This window comes from Perca fluviatilis, chromosome 10, assembly GCF_010015445.1.
Source record: "Perca fluviatilis chromosome 10, GENO_Pfluv_1.0, whole genome shotgun sequence".
Classification (NCBI taxonomy): domain Eukaryota; kingdom Metazoa; phylum Chordata; class Actinopteri; order Perciformes; family Percidae; genus Perca; species Perca fluviatilis.
Genome location: NC_053121.1, coordinates 33,966,188 through 33,981,837, shown reverse-complemented (window position 1 = coordinate 33,981,837; position 15,650 = coordinate 33,966,188). Strand labels below are relative to the sequence as shown.

General features: G+C 39.7%; 1 protein-coding gene across 3 annotated transcripts in view; it reads left to right on the top strand.

The window, feature by feature from the left end:
- Positions 1-15,650, top strand: part of htr4 (5-hydroxytryptamine receptor 4) — a 215,740-nt gene that overhangs the window by 42,536 nt on the left and 157,554 nt on the right. Inside the window, exon 1 of one of the 3 annotated variants that reach the window (XM_039813873.1) lies at positions 14,346-14,358. The exons of the other annotated variants lie outside the window; for them this stretch is intronic. The gene's annotated coding sequence lies outside the window, so the exon portion shown is untranslated. Of the gene's footprint in view, positions 1-14,345; positions 14,359-15,650 lie in introns of those variants that run through there. 3 annotated transcript variants of the gene reach the window in all.

Below are 15,650 nucleotides of genomic sequence, written 5' to 3'. Positions count from 1 at the left end.
ATACCTGCAGTAAATATGTAGAAAACTAAGCCCTGATTTATTGTTAAGCACCAAACATCAGCTACTTGTGTGTTTTTATAGTGCAGGGTTATCAATGAATGGTTGTATTGAAGCTCCATTTCTCAAATTTCTAATTTTCTCAATTTGTGTTTTAAATTAACAGTAAATCAGATTATGTGTAAAGTAAAAGGGTTTACTTACTGTACAGTTATGAACCAACAAAGAATTATCAGCCAGCTTTGGAGCTGTAGCTATTCCGGCCCTTTTAGCTCGTACTGTAGTTTTGTATACCCTAACCCTTTACTGTGTGGTTAAGTCTCCGCAATCTCATCAACCGTGTTTCCAGCAACAGCAGCTGTTTTTAACAAACAAGCTCTGATAAACGCACTGTACACTACCAACCCAGCACCAAACAGCAGACAGGCACAGTAAGCGAAAGGTGAAGAAAGTCAAACATCTAATGGCTGAATAAACATATTACAGTTAATTGTCTTTGTTGGTTGTGTTTAAAGGTGCAATATGTAAAATAACTCACTGTTGTCGGCTACGGCCACTGAACAGGCTACACAATGTAAACAGCTGTGGCCTGCTTGCCTGGTCCTCCGGTAACGTTAGCAGGGTTAGCATGGCGGCGTTAGCCAGGACCAGTCGGGATCACATTACTAGCTGTGTCTCAATTTGTTTTTACGAGTAACCAACTTGGGTACTCTAGTTATAGAATTCAACGTGAGTACACAAATGTTGAAATGAAATGCCCGTCCCTTGTAGCCGTGATAAATTAGCCTGAAGCTAATGCTTACCTGTTCAGTAGGAAAGTAGCCAACTCGGCATCCTTTTGGGCTCTAAGCTGTCTCCATCTTTCAAATACATCTCCAATATTTACCCAGGGTTTTTTAACGTTTCTGGTCACGCAACTGTTAGAAACATGCCGTTTTTTTTTTTAGGTTGGTAGAATTTAGAATTTATCTCCGTTGATCCCGTTCGTTTGTTTGCTGCTTTCATGGCTGTACTAACGTTACAGCTGTAGCGCGCTGGGTTTACGTTTTTAGAGGTATATCTGGCAACCCGGCCTGGCTGTCAAACTGGGCAGTTGATAACAACACACAGGCCAAAACATAAACATAAATTCCGTCACGGAACGGAAATTTCAAAAGGAGAAAATACTGGCATTAGCATTGTTGTGAGCAAAGATAGTTATTTCAACTGTTTCCTTAATATCTGATGACACATGGGGGTCATTCTGGGATTTATTACAGTAAATATATTACATATTGGACCTTTAATTATCAGGGCTGCTGTAAAGTCAAGGTTTGTCCTCAGTGGATGATCAACTAATCACATAAAAACTATTTAACTATTATAACTTTCCAACTTGGTTCTTTCTAATTATAACATTTTTTTAATCTTTTTATTGTTCTAAGTTTCCAGCTCTCAGCAGAATAAAGAATCTAATCTAGGAGATAGCAGACAGTTGCTTTGTAGATAGATGGTTTATAGTACCATGTCTTCATGGCTGTGGACTCTGAGGTTGAGTCAGTTTATCAACCCTGCACTGCCACTGTGCCAGGAAGTGCTTGCCTAAGACTACAGGGATTATGGCACTGCAATAAAAAGACACACACACACACACACACACACACACACACACACACACACACGCACACACACACACACACACACACACAACATGCAAATAAATCACAAAGAAAAACAACCAAACATTATCTAAATGCATATATGCAGACATACACACTCAGAAATCCACACACACACACACACACACACACACACACACACACACACACACAAACACACACACACATACACACTACATGGCTAATTTATGTACCTTATTTATTCATGATAGGCCATTGCACCACATGTTGATAAAACAGGGCATTTGTCATGCATGGGAATGTCTGGACCCACACACTCACGCACGTACACATGCACACACACACACACACACACACACAGTGATCCCGGTGTGTGTGGAATGTGGATGGATAATGTGACCAACTATTGTTTTTGCAAAAAATGTCCAGCAGGAAGTTCCACTGCTGTGTTTGCTCTCAGCTCCTTATCTCTGTCTGTTTAACCAGAGAACAGGTCGTAGTTTCCAGTGCCATCACTGAGCTGCTACTGTGATGTACAGGCGTGTGTGTGAGCTACATGCTCCTTGCTCCTATTAATGCTGCTTACTGTAACAGAAACAACCATCAAGGTTAATGGGACTGGGAACCCATGCTGGCTCTTCTGGACTCCTCCCCACTGTTTCTTCTGTGATTCCCCATTGTGTTTATAGGCCTGAATGTCACTTTAATAACCACCTTTAATAAAGTATTTATTGGATTTTTAGTTTACAGACAAATCCTCCAAGGCACAGCTGCTCTACAGGCAGAATTTATCTGGGTTTGACCTCAGAGGCTGGAGCTGAACAAGCAGCTTGATTCCAGTTGAGTGTGTGAATTATTTGATCAACAAAAAAATTAATCACAACTACTTTGATCAATTAATGGTTCATCAAGCAAAAACGCCAGCTTTTTAAATGTGTGGATTTGCTGTTGTTCCTGGTAATATTTAAATGCTAACACTTTGGATGGTGGACATTCGGATCAGACCAAATGGTGAATTTATTAATATAACTAAATAATGAAAAAATCATGAGTTGACAAGAGGAGCTAGTTATTTAGGATACATTTGCAATGTAAATCAAAATGTACCAATTGACTCTCAGTTCTCGCAAGGCAAGGTCAAAGCAGCTTTATTTGTATAGCACATTTCAGGAACAAGGCAATTCAAAGTGATATACAGAAATAAAACAGAAAGTGAGGGACAATATAAATACAGCTAAAATAGTGTCCATTGTCAGGTATTAATGGACGAATGTCTCGAAGGGCATTAACCCGCTTATACCATGGTCACTTGCCAAATAACATATTTTTAAAACATTAGTTTAATCGAAATATAAAGTTTGTTCAAACAATAACTCTGTTTCCCTGGTTAAGCCTGACGGTTTGACTAAGACCTGGAACAATCATTCCCATCCTATAAGGTTCTTATGCAATGCAAATGTTGTTCACTCTTCCAGGGAATAGGAAGGACCTTAGATACGACCTTACCAACGGGAGATATTTATAGTCCGCTCAGCTACGAGCCAGAAAGCTAACGCTACGCTAGCAAGATTCAAAGTCAATAACATTGTGTACAGTTGGGAATCAGTAAAAATAACCTGACAGTACACTGAACAACAAGACAAGCTAGCTATCCAGCCATGTCATTATCCTCAAAACAATACAATGACTTTTACGAACAATTTGGTCCGCGATGTGTAACGTCACTGTCGGCCGCAGCCTAAAGTGGCGACCTGAACAGCGAACGGGATGTGAGATAACGTTATTCACTGTGAAACAAAGTCAGTTAAGAGGGGCAGTATAACTTACTTTTTGCGTGTGTGTTAGCGCCATCCTGTGGTTTTCTGGGGACGAGGCACTGAAGTAGCACACAGTGTTAAAAATCACATTCACATTTCCTTTTTGTTTTAATGTAGTTCATTCATTTAGAACAGTAAACATTCAGTTTCACCGGAACTCCTTTAGTAGGTGTCCTACCCATTGACATATATATAATGGACCAATAGACCCCGTTGCTCTGGACGGAGACCAGTGAAGGCTATTAGAAGCACTTTTCCGGTGATCTCTTGCTTTACTGCGCAGCCTCCAACTGAGAGAGACGACGTAAATGTGACATGAGCAACGTGTCTGAAAGTTGTAAGTCTTCTGGTAGCTGTGCCAAGAGAAATCTCAATCATTCCCAATCTTACAGAGACAGGCCGGGCGTAGGTATATGTAAGGAGATAACATAAGCACAGGCTAATTATTGCTAACTAACATGCTAGTTAACATTAGTAATTAAACCTAAAAAGCTAAGTAAGTTAGAAACTTTCTGAGCGTCTCCTGTACTATACGGTAATTCCTCTACTGTGCGACAGTAAGTCGCTTGGTTATGACACAATCGTTAGCCTATTTTTACAAAAGCGTCTGCTACGGAGCCATAACGTGAGATACAAGGTAATGGAGCCTTTTATACATTGTCGTGTTTCTTTAGAACTAAACAATGGACAAATAGAGTCTTTAAACGCTTCAGACGTAAAGTTATTCGCAGTCAAGTGACGTAAAAAAAAATGGCGGTCAGTGGAATGCTAACAGGAGGTGATACCTTTGTAGCAACAAAATGGCGCCATCGGAGGTTCGAGTTCTGAAGCGAAGCTTACCCCCTTGGTCCTACCTCACTGTTTTATGGACACCCTGCAGCCAATCAGAATCGAGTATTCACACAGACCATGGTATAATACAAGTTACTGTACAGTGCAGTGTAAGAAATGTAATTTGGCCCTAAAACATTCAGTGCTTTATAAACCAACAGTTTTTTAAAATCAATTATTTGAGAGACAGGTAAAGACGGTAGCACTCGAGTGATGTCATTCACTTCTTGGTCTTAATGAGGACTCGAGCAGCAGAGTCTGAGTCAGCTGACACGTCTTCACGAATTAGCGAGTGTTGGTGTCCCCATTTACCTTTGCAATGAATTTAATGTAATTGTGCTGCCTCTTAAAGTCACCTTAAGTAGGTTGATTAAATAACTTACCTCATCCTTCAATATCACATATTTGCGATTCACAATTTTGTTCTATATTTTTGCCTATTAATATTTTATCCATTTGAATTTCGGCTAATTTGTACATGCTTGCTTTCCTCACCATAGGAATGACATCATTATTCAAACACTTAAAATGTGTTCTGTGTTTGCATTTTCCTGACATTTGACCTCTTGTGTACATGTGAATGATGACTATCCACTTCAAGAAGAAAAGGCAGATCTCCAACCGACAATTTGGTATGGTTTCTTTAAAAAATGCCAGCCTAACCCTATTCTATATCCACGACTTTCCACTTCTTTGTGTTGGAATTTTAAACTCCGGTGGATTTCTGAGGACTATGGTTAACTGCTCCTCAGATCTCTGCAGGGTAAATCCAGACAGCTAGCTAGATTATCTGTCCAATCTGAGTTTTCTGTTGCACGACTAAAACAACTTTTGAACATACACATGTTCCACCAAAACAAGTTCCTTCCAGAGGCTATTTTGCAGCCGCATTGTTGTGTTTCTCGGTCCGGCGCTTGGTGCTGCCCAAGACGATTGTGATTGGTTTAAAGAAATGCCAATAAACCAGAGCACGTTTTTCTGGACTAGCCAGACCCTCCTCCACAGCCCTGTGGAGGAAGGTCTGGCAATGCGAGCCTAACCCTATCAGTTGCCTAAACTTAACCAGACTTTACCAATAGACTGGCAGATTCGAAATGCTCATCCAGTATGAGTTGTTTTGGATGACAAACAACATATTGGGTGTTTAAGTGTTAGACTAATTAGATTATCAAAGCATAGACGGAACCACTGAAGTTGTATCAAAGTTAATTTTTACTTGTGAACACAAGGCAGCTGTTACAGTACTCGCAGCATGAGTACAGAAGTGACCTAACGAAAAGCTCTCTACAGCCGCTTTTTATAATACTAAGTGAAATGTAATACAATCCTGATACAGAGTTTGATGTCGTCAGTTGTTATCTTGTGAACGCTGTTTCCTTAATATTTGTAACACACCCACACCCAACGCAGCGGTAAAGTCTACAGGAGATTTAGTGGCAGATTTTGCAAGTTTACGGCCATCAAACTGAAGGCTTAAAGCCTGTTTATTTCTTCCGCACCGGAAGCAAACTCTGCCGATAAACACACATGAGGAGTAAAATGATCATCTACAGTGGCTGTTTATTGTTTCTTCACACACCTTGAAGTATTAGTCAATACAGCCGGCCTGTGACCTCCAGTATTATAAAGGGAATTGTTTGGGAGAGCAGCCCGGCCTTGGACTTTGCCACAGGTGACATAAATGAAAGGAAGCAGGACTGTCAGTTGACTCGTTAACTGACTAAGTTGTTGGGGGTGTTAGGTTGTAAAAGCATGGCATGTGTTAAACAATGTACGACAAAAGAGGCTGCATTGGGATGAGAGAAATAAAGTGTCTGTGTTAGAAGGTGGTGGCCTGACTGGGAGTCATTGCTCTGGTAATAAACTGTTACGGAGTCTGCTTTGAAATATTGAACGCGTTCATTTGGTATTGTCTTCTCTGTCTGTTTTTTGCACTTTATTTTATTTTAAAATAAAATAAGATTTATTGGAAACATAAGCCACATGTCTTCTAAGTCATATTTGCAAGGGACTGATGTTGCATTGACTTTCTGGTTAGATAAAGGTTAAAATTGATGCTTTCTGTGACTTAAAAAAAAAAAATCTTAATCTTGTGTGAATCAATCTTTTGATAATCCCAGTCCTTCATGCATACCCGTCTTCTTTCATGTAGGCCTACATGATTTCCATGTTCCTCCTATCATTAGAAATGTGGGAGTAGAGGACATTAAAGACGATTACTTTAACCCTCCCATTTTCCCGTAAATGTTTTCTGTTCCCCATTAAACTTTGTACCAACTATGCTTTTAAGTCGTGTCCTCTCCTGACATTTATATCTTTGGCCTGATGTTTTAAAGGTGCTGTATTTTTGCAATCTGTGTGTGTGTGTGTGTGTGTGTGTGTGTGTGTGTGAGTGTGTTATAGAGTTATGAGTCACTCTCTCTCCATATGCTCTTTGGACAGTCCAGCAGGTTTTTATGGCTTTTGCTATCAAAACTCCAGTCATTTTGAAAGTTCCTGTGGACATACACAGTCAGACAGACAGACAGACAGACAGACAGACAGACAGACAGACAGACAGACAGACAGACAGTCATCTGAAAGGTCAGTTTTTGATGACTACTCAGCACACAGGGACCACTCCTGATCGCTTGTGTGTTATTGACTGTTCTGACATTCAGTTCAAGCCAATATCTGAACAAAATAGCAGCTGAAGTTTATTAACTCTCCTCAGACATTTCTTTCAGCCCAGAGTGTGTATTGACATTGTCAAGTGTGTATGTGTTTATTTCCTCAAGAGTAACATCTCTCTGTCTTGGGGCTGCACCTAATGATTATTTTCGTAATCAATTAGTCTGACTCACAGGATGTAGACTGTGCGTATAAGTCTGAAAAGAAAGAAAGAAACTCACACTTCTGTTTGGATTATTTTGGGAAGTTTTATTTTTTTCAGATTCATGCAAGTTTAATTTACTGGAAGAGCTTTTGTCTTCCCAAACAGAATGCAACCTTTTCTAATAGATCTAAACTTTAGAGCTGTCAAATGATTAAAACATTTAATCGCGATTAATCACATTAATGTCATAGTTAAATCGCAATTAATTGCACATTTTTATCTATTCTAAATGTCCCTTGATTTCTTTTTGTCCCATTATTTTTTATTTTTTATTTTTTTTAATGCTCTTATCAACATGGAAAAGTGGATCGGATGTTTTTTTTACTTGGACCCATTTAGCTATGGCTGCAGTAAGTTTGTTCTTAGTTTTGGTATCCATGTGCTTCTGTCTGAAGTCATCCATTGTCGCCTGGCTTTGACGAGGGGGCGGAGAATTTGCAAAACTGTGTGCTTGGCCATCAAGTGGTATTTCAGACTGGACGTGCTGCGATGATAGCTCAGTTCACAATGACAAAACACACAGATGACTTTGGTCTTGTCAATGGAACCATTTGGCAACTTTTTAAAAGTAAACTTTCCATTCAGAATCTAATTGGCATCCATTTCGGCGTCTCATGCTCGCCATCCTTACTTAAACGGCATCCGCCTAAACTTACTTTTCTAATAGATCTAAACTTTGAAACATCAATGCACACATTCCATGCTTATTTATTCGATTTCAATGCAGGAATTGTAGCTCAGACATCAGATTCCACAGAGCCTATATCTGCTTTAATTTAGAATAAACTGATCAAACTCAATTCCCTGCAGAAAATAGGATGTTAAGTTAGGGACATAACTTTGGGGGGATCATTCAAAAGTTAAAGAACTTATGAAATTAATTATGAGGAAGTGAAAATGAAGCACTGTTCTTAACATCCATTTGACCCTGCAGAGCTACTTCCTTGTTTATGTTTGCCCGACTGTATTAACTGTGTGTGCACATGCAGTTTTACAGTGCAAAGGACACTCAAAGAGACAGGGTCAGTTATTTGGATTATACTTGCGTTTCTTGACTTGTTGGACTGTTACAAAGCTGTCTGCAGATCTCTCACAATGGAACTGGTGAGTAAAATGTTACGCTACAAGAAATCAATATCAAAGGTATAACAAGCAAAACAGAACAGAATGAGATCATACTCCTTTAAGTAGATGGCCCTTATGATTCCTACCTCTCTTCTTTACAAGGTACTTAATTGCGTTTCTTTTCCGTTAGAGGCCTTATGAACTGAGTCCGTACTGACATTTAGTTATGAAATACCATCCAGCGTCATATGATGTTAGGAATCAATAACACAATGAGACCCAGGCTCAAATAACCCCTCGGCAAGGTCCCAAAGCTTCTTTCTTTCTTTGATATTCTTTATCATCTGAGTTTCTTTTTCCACCTATTATTCTGCCCTTACTTCTTCTCTTTTTTCCACCTTATCTTCCTTACTTTCTAGCTCCCTCTGTCCCTTCTTTTTTCTGCCCCTCTCCCTCTACCAATAATACCACACATGATTCAAGACATCATCCCAAGCCTTGGATCGATACCTTAATAAGCCTAGAACAGTTTGGATGGAGTTTGCATTTGGGAATTGTCAAAAAGCCTTGTTGGATTTCATCTGTTGAGAGTAAATACACTATTTTAGCTATACAGTGTACCCAGGTACCCCGGAATGTTCCTTATTAGCAAATTTGGAGTAGCTCTCTGGCTGCAGGTTGGTGTAGCTCTCTGTGTTTAGAAGCCTTACTGAAACAGTCGTGAGAATGAAAAGGAGCTTACTGAGCCCTAATACAATACAGGAACTAAAGGAGATGCATCCATCTTGCCATTGAGAGTGAAGAGCCCCAAGACTGCCATCAAACTCAAATTAGCATTTAAATTAAATTGGAAAATTAATCAAGAGGTACAGAAGTGTGTGTCCTCGTCTCGTGGGGGCAGGAGAACGCCGTGCTCCCTGCCAGAATGACGTTAGTTTTCCCTCTCCCACCTGGATTAACGGGTCTCCACCCGGTCACAGTGATGTATTACCCCGCCTGGAGATCCACACCGTTGGCAGCTGGATTGCCCCTCACCGACAGGCAGGCAAATTTGATTACCGCTGTCAAATAAAACCAAACAGAGCGGTCTGTGTGCCTGCACTTGGAAGAAAAAGTCAAGAGCAAGTCTGACCAGATGTCTAAAGGGTAATTTCTGTTCCTCCTTAAAACACAGTGAAGAGGAACGTTTTGAGTAATGAGGGTTTGGTTGGAGGGGTTCTGAGAACACAAGAGCCGGCATATAATTGGACTGAATTAAAACAGAAGGGAGGAATTCAAGGTAGGAAGGCAGCTGGTGTGAGGATATAATGCTGGCAAGTACAAACTGTAACCCCTCTTCAAGTTTACAGAGTGCAGTGCAAATTTTAAATCATAAACTAGGAACATGCATTCACCCCCTAACTAGTTATTAGCAAAGTTAAACTTGAAAAATGCGCCCTTCAGCGTGTTTGTATAACATACCGGGGAGAGCAGCAGCTACAGGGGGTTTAGCGAGTAGTATGTAAGGCCGAAATTCCGTGTAGGGAGGTTGGTCGGGGTGGTGGCTGGGTCAAACACAGGACTTTCACCCAGGAGACCGGGGTTCGTGTCCCGTGTGTGACGTTTCCTAATGTCATTTTTTTCTTTTCCTAAACCCAACAGCCCGTTCCCGAGTGTCAGGGAGACGTAAGCCCTCCCACGATCTTTCCTTAAAATAATTGGGTCAAAAGGGACACCAAGTCCCGACCAAGTGCGTTTAGATAAAGCGCATTATATGACGCTAAAGGAGACTTTTAGCGTCAATAACAACGACAAAGGCACCTGACCAAGCGTCCGTATTTTACGAGATGGGGGTGAGAATGTGTTGTAATTTGACAATAATCTTAAATCATGGTCCACTGACTGGTCTTTCCACTAAATCCCACACTAACTGAGTGTGAGCAACTCCATCCTCTTATAAAGACGGTGAGATGAGAATATGAGTGCAAAATTGAGGGGCGTGATTTTGCTCAAACTGCATCCATGAGATGCAAAGATGGTGTGATGCCATTGAAAGCTTTGGAAAATGATTGCAAGCGGACCTTGATTTGAGATGTCAGTATATATTTTCCAAGGAACTTTTATGTTTTTATTCTTTACACCTAGCTTAAAGAAATCTTGGATTTCTGTACTTTTAATGCTAATATTAAGCCTGTTCTTGTTTTAATAGAATAACAGTCAGATAGTGTCTTGTAGTGACCTTTTTTAATGATAGTTTCCTCCGAATTAAACATCATTGACACAAATTGTTTTGGTGCCACAGCAGATTTCTCTAGATTATGCTGTATTTTACAATCTGTTTACCCAACAAACTAGATTTTGTCAAAATAAAGCAAAATGTCAAATAAAAAAAACTAAAAAAACATAACAATTGCATGGATCAGATATTATCTTATTCCACTTCAAACTCCAACAACCATTAATGAAAGGCTTCTCAAGTGACTTGATCCTGCTGTAGCTCTTAAAGGAAAGTATAAACTAGTTATTAAACAATTTCAACATGTTATTTACCCTATTAAGAACTTTTAGTAAGTTTAAATGTTACATTTTGTAACATTAGCAAATACTTTGCTTTGTGGAATTCCACCCCTAACTCTGGCAGTGTTTAGAGTATAGCCTGCTCCACCTGCTAAGCTTTATTGACTATAATAAATCATCGGTAATGTGATACAGTACATTTGGTCAGTTGCTTTGCACAGAATGGGGGCGAAAGTATCAAGGGACAGATCAGCATGTTTTTAATCTGCTTGCACAGGATTTGGGTCCTTTGGCATCCTTATCGCATAATGCAGCAAACTTCAAAACACCTTTAGTGATCATGTAAATGATTGCAGCTGTAATAAGGACGTGACTTGTGTCTAAATGGAGTATGCAATCGGGTCATGGTCAAGAAATAAATCATAGATGAAATCTTCAAACTGCATTCTGTTTAGTTGTCTTAACTTACAGAATACAGTGGAAGGTAAACCCACCAACACTCACAACCATTGTTGATCTCCCTTGCCATGAATTAATGAAATACCAAGTATTAGGATTTAAAGCAGTTATTTTCCTGTACACCCAAATAATGCAATCTGTATAAAAAACTAACAAACAAAATACAGTAATTATAGTAATTCTACAAACAGAAAACCAAATGTAATGTAAATGTCCCCTAATCTAATGTACTTTATATAGACAATATACCCTAGGGTTAGGGTTAGCCTACATAACCCTAAAGCACTTGGAGCTCCATTGCATGTTTGAAAGGTTCTATACAAACAATTATTATTATTTTAATTATTATTATAATTATTATTATTATTATTATGATTTTAAATCCCCACAATACATTTACATTTGAACCTCTATTCCAATTTTGTAGTGTAAATGTTTTATGTTTTATGGCTTCAAATTCGTATAGTTTTTTTTTTATTATTTATTTAGGCCTAATTAATAATTTAAGCAGTGTTATATTTATAAATACATTATATTTAGGCAGCTAAAACATCTGAACCAAATGTTTTAGCTGTATAAATATACCAGTAAATACCTTAGCAATGCTTTTGTTGCCAAAGGCAGATATTGGAGAGAAAGCCAAAGAAATATATAGTTTTTTTTCTTAGTTTAAAAAGATCTTGACAACATTATGTTTCCTCCCAAAACATATTCAGTTGTATTTTTGCTTAATTATATTTGTAGAAACAATTGGCAGACAAGCTCAGGTGTGTTCTTCCTTCTGCTGCATCCCTGCTCCATGTCCGGAGAAGTCTCTCCCAGTGGGGCCTCCTTAAGACAGGTTCAGTTTTCTCACTGTCAGAGGTCTTGGTTTAGCCCAGACCAGGCCAGGCTCATGTTGCCTCCCTCAACAGTGTGTTCTCCACTGAGGCTTAATGTGCCTCTTAGTGAGGAGACAGACAACAGACGGTGTGGGGGACGAAACCACACAGCTGGATTATTAGAAACACAGTAAATCTGGCTAATATTGGTGACTTTAAATCTTAGAACTATGTTTCTGTGTGTGTGTGTGTGTGTGTGTGTGTGTGTGTGCATCCTTCAGTATTTGCAGAATCCAGCTTTTCGTTTTCTCCTTTTGTCTAATTATCCGTTTGACTGGTATGAACAGCTTTAATGGGGTTCATTTCCTGTCAACACATAAAGTGAACGCCATAAAGTGTGATGGCTACTCTTTTTCATTCATGCTGTTTTGTTTGCCGTAAAAACATGAATCCTGAAATTTCATTTAGTGCCAAAATTCCCTGATTTCATTTTACTGTAATCAGAATAAATGCCCTTTCACACAAAGTCTGACATTTCAAACATAATGTACACCTGTGATGAATGTTCACCTTATTAGCATGCTGTTAAATGTAGCCTATCCTGAAAGAAGTGTGATAAATTGCTATAAAAAGTTAAATGTAACTTTTTCTGCTAACAAAACTTTTAAATCTCCATTAAGCCAAACTCCTTTAAAACAAACATCTTCATATGCCATCAAGGTTGCACATTTCCACATCCAGCAGACACAGAGCAACATTATCATCCCGTTCAATCATGTTTGTGTGCCTATGATACGTGCTTATTTTGTAGCTCCGGTTGGGTCTCTACCAACTCTTAAGAAAAATATCTTTCTCTTTAGCTGATAGATGCTAAATTTTTTTCATGTAAAATGTGAATATTTCAATGGATATTCCAAATATATTATATTAGCCTGTAATGAACTATGTATGGAGTTATTCTCTGTTTTGGTAGGACAGGCCACATAGATAATAGAAAACTGATTTTAATTTTTGTGCTCATGCCGTCCCCCATGTGTCATGAAAAAATGCTGCCCCGGGCGGCTGCCCGCTTCGCCCATGCCAAAAACTGCTACTGACTGCATTTCTCACGGCTGTGATGCTATCGTGGTGACAAAATCTGGACGCAGACATGTAAACACTTAGCAAAGTAGGCCTACTCAAAACCGTCTCTGTGCTCAACTCAAGGAGGCTGCTGTGCTGACGGCAAACAGGAGCTTAGTTTTGCAGATTAGCCCCATCTTTACTGGAAGCCTTTGGCTAAACCAAAGAGCTCCACCACACAGTCTAACAAACACAGACGAGCCCTCCACCCCCACGATGCTCCAGCCAGTCAGTCTGGAGTTGTCTGCTGGTCTTGATGTGTCTGTGTCTCCCATAATGTTGCTTGTTTTCTCACTTTTAACTTTTGTACTTATTTTATTTTATTTTTTACTTTTTCCAGTTGTTCCGTAAAAGCGTTAAACAAAACCTCGCCATTTACTTTTATTTTCAAATGGGACACAAACCCCAGTCTCCTGTGTGAAAATCCAGTGTTTGTTTGACCCATCCACCTGCCATGCTAGCTTCTTTAAAGCTACATTGTGTAAGAATTTCTTCCATCTAGCGGTGAAATTGTATATGACAACCAACTGAATATTACTTTCTAGCCCCTCCCATTCCGAGCGCGTTTTAACTCCTACGGTGGCCGGAACCCGAAATTAGCTCTTAGTATCTCCATCGTTTACACGCAGCTGTCACGGTGCCACTGAGTGTAAGAGGGCAAAAGGCGGAGGTATGTCCCTCTTTGGCTGATGTATTTTAAAGATGGAGGCTCAACATAGCGGCCGTCATTCGAGCGACTCGCTCGTATGTATTCTGAATGATTCTGAATGGCACATTCTGCGCTTATGTGGATACTTTGATTAGTTGGTGGAAGTAATTACACATGAATGAGCACATATTTGTGAAAGAACAAAGTTTTTTTTTGATAAGAATCAACAAAAAAACTGACACAATGTATGTTTAAGGAAAGCAAGAATCGAACATTAATGTGCACTTAGATTCCCTTCTCCAGAGCCCTGCACTTAGTTTGTATAAGTCTTGACAAGTCTTATTAAAAAGCCAGACAGTCAACGGGTAGAGCTAACTGGGTTAGGGGGAGGATTTTGCATCGACACAGGAACAGCCCGCTCTGACTCCATTCAGACTTCTCTCCGTAACTGTGGGGCAGCTGGTGGCTGAACATTGAATATTTTATGAGATTCATTCTGCTGGCAGAGGAATGTTCTGTCAGCGGCTTAATGACTACAGGGAGACACAGACACAGAGTAAACAGACCTAAGCTCCATCAGGACGAATAGTCGCTTTACTTCATACAAGTAAGCATAACCATTGACACCTTCTCATATTATCAGCAGCTGTGTTTACATATATGTACGTTAACTGGGCGATTGTCTGTACTCTGGTTCAGCAATGTAACGTAAAACTGTTATTATGCACTTTTGATTCCATGCAGCCGAGTCTCCCATTCGTTGCCACGAATAAACCTCTTAACAGAATATTTCTGTCCACTTGTGATGTCCCGCCCACTGCTTGAACAGCCTGGCAGCTATAAACCGATGTGAATTTTCTGGCGCCTCTGCATTTGCTTGTTGCCATGGCTTCTGTTGATATCATGACGTACCCATAATGCTGTGCAAAACCAAACTTTAAGAGATTTCCATGTTGACAGACAGACAGAGTGTCTCATTACCGGCGTATGAGCTTACCTGGGCTTTTTCAATTCCACTGTTATGTTTTCATGCATCGACCCAAAACCAGTTTGCCTGAGCCACCAGATTGTCAGTGCATAAAAATGCAGCAATCATGTCTGTCTCCACCCACTCAGTATTTCTTCCTTGTTTTCCTTTTCTGGGATCACCTTTCTCTTTCTTTCACTTTGCTCCATCAGTTTCTCACACTGTCATCATTTTCCTTGTATTTCTCCTTCCCTCCTCTCTGTGTGACTGGATGAGAGCTGACAGTCAGACCCTCTCAGCGGCCTCGCCCATTAGCTCTGTCATGCGTTCAACCCGCCTCAGCTCCCTGACTGTGTCTATTATAGAACAGAGTCAGCAGGCTCGCCGCGACCTTAAGACAGTGCCAAGGAGATTTCAGACTGGTGGCAAATCAGTCTTATGATGATATAATAATCTGTTCTGGACCAATGAATGCTTGGTTACACTGGTGCCATGATACATGTGTAGGATAAAGAAGGTGGGAAAATCTGCATCAGTATGTACTTGTGACGCCGTGTGAGCTAATGTTTTACCCCACACATTACTTTCTTGGTGATTGCATTATTTTTCCTTATTTGAAGGAGGCAAAGTGCTCCAATGTAGTTCAAAGTTAGGAGAACAGCAGCATGAAAAATCATGTATTGGAATGTGTGAGGCAAAAGGACAATTTACATGATGACATAAGTACAAACAGTACTGGTGCTATTTTACCACCAGTGAAACACAGAGGTGTCAAGTAACGAAGTACAAATTCTTCGTTACCTTACTTAAGTAGAAATTTTGGGTATCTATACTTTACTGGAGTAATTATTTTACAGCATACTTTTTACTTCTACTCCTTACATTTTCACGCAATTATCTGTACTTTCTACTCCTTACATTTTAAAAATAGC